The following is a 5,614-nucleotide window of genomic DNA, read 5'->3' on the forward strand; positions in this document are numbered from 1 at the left end:
CTCCATATTTGACAAAAAATCAAAAATGGATAAGCACCGTACTGGACTAATCAAGCTTCTAACATTTATTGAGGTCACTGTTAATGCCATCAGTAATAAGAAAAGGGTAACACCTCTTTACATCCATGACTTATTTAGGTGTTTCCACCATATTCGTAGCCTTAACAAAATCCTCCACACAGGATAGATCTAAAAACATGTCACCACTATAGTTCACATTTCCATCAAATTGTAGCGGTGTCTCAGGACTCATGGGTGAATGTAAATTAATTAACAATGACGAATCATCCACCTCCCCTTCTCCTTCACCTTCTTGCCCTTCACTCAAATCCACCCTTTGTTTCTTTTTGCTTTGTTTCTTTTTAATAAAAAGCCCCTCATTTTTTTCACTCTCCATTTTCCTTTTCTCCAGCAGTTTATCTTGCTCCATATCCTCCTCTTCCTCCCTCACTAATGCTTTGGCTACATTTTTTTCTGCCATTTCTTCTAACATTTCTTCCATTAACCGATTCACATCACTTGCACACACTCTTACACCCCTAACAACCAACCCTTGATTCTCTGTACTACCTCCCTCACCCCCACTATCAGCCTCACTACCATTTCCCTCTGTCTCACCTGTCCTCATCTCAGTTTCAACCTTGTTAGTCACCTGCTCATCAGAGCCAACCACCTCCTTCCCTCCCTCAGCGTTCGAAAAAAACTCCCCCGATGCACCTGGGCCCTCATTCAAATCTACCTCCAAATCCACCAGATTTGTCTCGTTTTGCACAACTTCTTTGTCCACATTCACTTCTGTTCCTTTCCTCAGTCTATTAGAAAAGGACAGAGGACAGTCTCTGAACAAATGTTTATCATCCCCACATAAATTGCAAGCTTTCCTTTTCACACACTGTGCAGCCACGTGCCCGTCCTCCTTACAAATACCACAAACAACTCTTGCGCACACCACTGCTAAATGGCCCAATTCACCACATTTTCTACAGTATTTAGGCTGTCCCTGGTAGTTTACAAAACCCCTGCTACCTCCCAACATAATATCTGATGGAATGTGCCGGAAGCCTCCATAACCCTGAGGGTCACTTGCCAGCCTCACCAACACTCTCCATGCACCATTCCATACCCCGTCCAAATCACATACCTTTACAGGAGCTCTTTTAACATCACAATATCTACACAGCCAAGTACGAATATCATAATCTGTAACACTCTCACTTAACATTCTCACAACTACAGTTTTCACAGAGTTGTCTGACAAAGCTTCAACATTAAACTTAACAAGAGCCAGCAAATCTTTCTTTTCCTCATATCTGGTCCAAAATGCTCTATACACTCCTTCATTACAAAAACTAACATCCCAAGACATACCATTTGGTAAAGCAATAAGGCAGTTCAAATCTTTAGGTTCAAATTTCAAGGCCCTCTGTAATACACACCTACTGAATTCTAACCTCCCCATCTCCATCCTCAAATCCCCTTCTGTGTATTTCTTCTTTAAAGAAAACCGTACACAGTTGTACCTTCTCTCTCCCATCCTTGCAAACGACATCACAAAACAATTAAAGGTGAGGTGCCCCAAGGGGCCCTACCCGATAAAACACAACGCTGATCTCTCTGCTCTCTGCTATCCGGTCCCCCTCCACAAGAAATACCGGCAAGCCTTTAGAGCTCCTGTAAAAGATAAACACAAAACCTTAGTTGTTAACAACCAAAGCGATCGCAACCCTTGATCGAGCCAAGAGGCCGAGAAGCGATGCCCACAATGGTTTTGGCCAAACGCCCCGGGCGCGGCCGCCCGCCGCAGCAGTCGTGGTACTTGCTTCTCGGGCGGGCGGAGGGAAGGAAGGAAGGAAGGAAGGAAGGAAGGAAGGAAAGGTGCCGGGCTCCAACGGGGGCGACCGCCCTTTCTGTGCTCGTTCTGCTTTTAAACTCCAGGTGGAGCCCCTCCCTGAGGGGAAGGGCTGTCCAAAAATTGGATCGAACTCGTAAATGCTCCTCTCCACGGAAATCTTTAGTAAAAGGCGAAAGGTTTATTCGAGCTGTAGAGAAGCCAGAGTGTGCCTTTGCTGGCGGCCGAGCCCTTCCGGCCGGCCCAAAGGCACTCCCCTCTACCAAGCGGCGTCCTGCCATTTGTCGTCACGCTTCTCGGATTCGTGAATACTTTCGTAACTCGCTTCCTCTGCCCTCCTTCTATCAGAGCATTATCTTCAGACCGTAGACAGGCGAAAGGTTTATTCGAGCTTGTAGAGAAGCCAGCGGCCTTTGCGGTGCCGAAGCCCTTCCGGCCGGCCCAACGACCCCCCTCCTGTCAAGCGCAGCCGGCCACGACGCAAACAAAAACAGGGAACCCTCCCAAAACGCACTGCCGTTCGCCCCGGCGAAAGGCGCTTGCTGCTGCTGCTGCTGCTGCTGAACTGGCCTGCTGCGTATGAAATGCCTGAAAAAAAAAAAAAAAAAAAAAAAAAGAAAAGAACGAAAAGAGCGGGAAAACGGCGCGTCCCAGGAAAGGGGAGGGTGGGTCCCACCTCCCCCCGCCCTCCACCCTCTCTCTCTCTCTTTTGACCTTTTTGAGAAATGGGCACCGTTCCCGGAGGCACTGCAATACCGGGCCAATGCGTGGAGTGGACGGAGCAAGCCCAGCTTCCATCTCCCGCTTCCAAAAATCCATTTAATATAGACGTTCCCGTATACCCCTGCAAGAGTAGTCTATAATCAACTGATAAGCACAGATTTTTTTTTTTTTTTTTTTTTTTTTTTTTTATTAGAAAATACTCAAACAATAAATATTCAAACAATAAACACAATCACACAATTAACAATTCAAAACAAACCCCATCCTTCCCCAAATATCTTCCCAAAAATCATCCCCATACATATACATTCTTTAACTTCTAAAAACAAAAAAAAAATAGACTTCTAACAATTCTCTTTTATCATTTTTTTCTTTTTAGTATGCAAAACTATTTCCCTCTCCTTAGCTCTTCCAACCTCTTCTTCTTTGCTTCAAACAAAATCCTATCTTTTTCTTCTTCATAGCATAACCATTCACCCTCCATAAATCTCATTACCCGCAGTCTCTCCTTCCACTTCATCAACTTCTCAAAATCCTGGGGACATGCCCACCTCATTAAGTCTTCTAAATCTTTTTCGGTCACCCTGCTACTCCTCTTCTTTACCTCTTCCTCCTTCTTCTTTACCTCTTCCTCCACCCGATCACCCCAACTCGAGCTTGGTGTTGCTCCCTCCTCTCCTCCTTTCATCCTCCTTGTTTGGCCTTCAGCAGTCTTCTCATCCTTCCCTTCTCTGTCTTTCCTCTTCCTCTGTACCTCTCCCTCGACTCCCTCCATCGGGTCAGAGTGTTCTTCCGGGGGCCTCTGTTGGTCCTCTTTAGACACGCCTCCACCCTCCTCCTTTCTCGACTCTCCACCCCTTTCCTTTGTCAGCTCAGCTCCAACTTTTCCCGCCATTCCGCCTCCTTTACTCTGGACTCCTCCCCCAACAGTCACCTTCACCTCCGGCATGGTACTCTTATCCTGCTTCTTGGCTCCGCTCTCTTTCGCTCTTGGTTGCTGCTCTCCTTGGTTCTCTTTATCCTTCCCACAATCTTTATACAGATGGTCCAGGCCTCCACACTTACTGCACTTCTTTGGCTCCTCACAATCTTTTGCTTCATGGCCTGCACTCTGGCACTTTCTGCAAAACAAAGCAGAACATTTCGCAGCCTCATGTCCCCCCTCCCCACACTTATAACAGTTCCTTGGTTGTCCAGGATAACTCAGATAACCCCTGTTCCCTCCAATTTGCACAATTCCTGGAAGATGTACAATTCCCCCTGCCTCCGCACTTGTAATCCTCAAACGAACAAAAAATCTCCTTTTTCCGTTCCAAATTCCCATTGGATCACACACTTTCTCTGGTCCCGAAAAAATGTCACAAACACTCCCAACAAAAATCTTAACTTCTTCATCTGTGACATGTGGGTTAAACATAAAAACAAACAGTGGTCTAACCTCCCGTGCAAAAAGTGGATCCCCAATATAAAACACAAAAGGCTCTTCTTCTTTCCTTTTCTGAAAAATATCCCAGACTCCTCTAGCCAAATCCTCAGTGCACAAAGTTAAATCAAAATAACTCTCATATTGCTGCAAACAAAAAATTGACTTCAACTGAAGTGACGTCAGGTTTAGGAAGGTCGTCGGAAAGCAGTGCTTTTTTGAAGGCACGTGGCCACTAGGTGTTTAGACGAAAAGGAAGGTTCTCGGAAGAAGCAAAGAGGAAGTTGCTTTAGCTTAGTTAACGTAGAGAAAAGGGTGAACGTTAGAGCAGGTCCAAGGAACGGAAGAGGTGGTTCCTTGTATTTTTACGACGCCAGTTCGAGCCACATACATTCGATCAGAGCCAAGAGGCCGAGAAGCGATGCCCACAATGGTTTTGGCCAAACGCCCCGGGCGCGGCCGCCCGCCGCAGCAGTCGTGGTACTTGCTTCCCGGGCGGGCGGGCCTCTCCTGGAAGGAAGGAAGGAAGGCAAGGAAGGAAGGAAGGAAGGAAGGAAGAGAACCCTTCCTTCCTTCCACGGCCCGAGTTGCCCCCTCCTGGCGGGAAAGACCTAGTACTGCTTTTAAACTCCAGGTGGAGCCCCTCCCTGAAGGGAAGGGCTGTCCAAAAAAGCCTAAGCTTGAGTCATATTTTTACGAGGAGGGGTGCCTTTAAAATCATTTTCCGCCCTTTACAATTCATTCGAGCTGTAGAGAAGCGGGAGCGTGCCTTTGCTGGTGGCCGAGACCTTCCGGCCGGCCCAAAGGCACTCCCCTCTGCCAAGCGGCAGCGAGGCCACGCACGCAAAACAAAAACATGGAACTCCTCCCAAAACGCATCTGCCATTCCGCCCCGGCGAAAGGGCGCTTTGCTGCTGCTGCTGCTGCTGCTGCTGCTACACTGGCCTGCTGGGTGTGTTAGGCCTGCCTGAATATAAAATATGAAAAAAAAAAAAAAAAAAAAAAAAACAACAGAAAGAACCTTTTCTCGCAAAAACCCCCTTTTGCCAGGGCGCAGGGTCCTTTTTCCCCTACCAACCCCTCCCTCCCATCCCACCCTCTCCTCTCCTCTCTCCTCCCTCTCTTCTCTCTCCTCCCTCTCTCCTCTCCTCTCTCTCCTCCCAAACGGGAAAGACTCTTTGACCGTGGCAAGGCCTCCATGACGGTAAAAAATTTTGGTTTTTTTTTTTTTGCCGGGTCGATGCGTGGCGTGGACGGAGCAAGCCCCGCTTCCATCTCCCGCTTCCTAAAATCCATTTAATATAGACGGTCCCACTATGGGGGACGTATCAGATATTAAACTTATAAGAACAGATTTTTTTTTTTTTTTTGGTTTTTTTTTTTTTTAATGGACACATTACAATTACAATACAATCAAATTAATTACATATTTACATACTTCTAAGTAACCATACTGTTACAGTGGTATTTACATATTTTACAAACACACAGTACATTGGAGACATCCTATATTTGTATAGCAGTGTGAGGCGAGAGTGTATTAAATGGAAGGTCCAGACAGTAATTTATGTGTACAGAAATAAAAAGAATTTATTTTTTATTTTCTATTACACAAAAAA

General features: G+C 46.3%; 2 non-coding genes and 1 pseudogene across 2 annotated transcripts; all 3 read right to left on the reverse strand.

Moving 5' to 3' along the window:
* Positions 1-1,941: 1,941 nt before the first annotated feature.
* LOC121312208 lies at positions 1,942-2,059 on the reverse strand. Its single transcript, XR_005949735.1, has one exon. It is a non-coding gene; the product is annotated as a U5 spliceosomal RNA (small nuclear RNA).
* Positions 2,060-2,571: 512 nt separating this feature from the next.
* LOC121312206 lies at positions 2,572-2,785 on the reverse strand (annotated as a pseudogene).
* Positions 2,786-5,219: 2,434 nt separating this feature from the next.
* LOC121312207 lies at positions 5,220-5,409 on the reverse strand. The gene has a single exon (XR_005949734.1). It is a non-coding gene; the product is annotated as a U2 spliceosomal RNA (small nuclear RNA).
* Between the last annotated feature and the right edge of the window lie 205 nt (positions 5,410-5,614).

The sequence above is a fragment of the Polyodon spathula genome, unplaced genomic scaffold, assembly GCF_017654505.1.
Source record: "Polyodon spathula isolate WHYD16114869_AA unplaced genomic scaffold, ASM1765450v1 scaffolds_3687, whole genome shotgun sequence".
Taxonomy (NCBI): Eukaryota; Metazoa; Chordata; class Actinopteri; order Acipenseriformes; family Polyodontidae; genus Polyodon; species Polyodon spathula.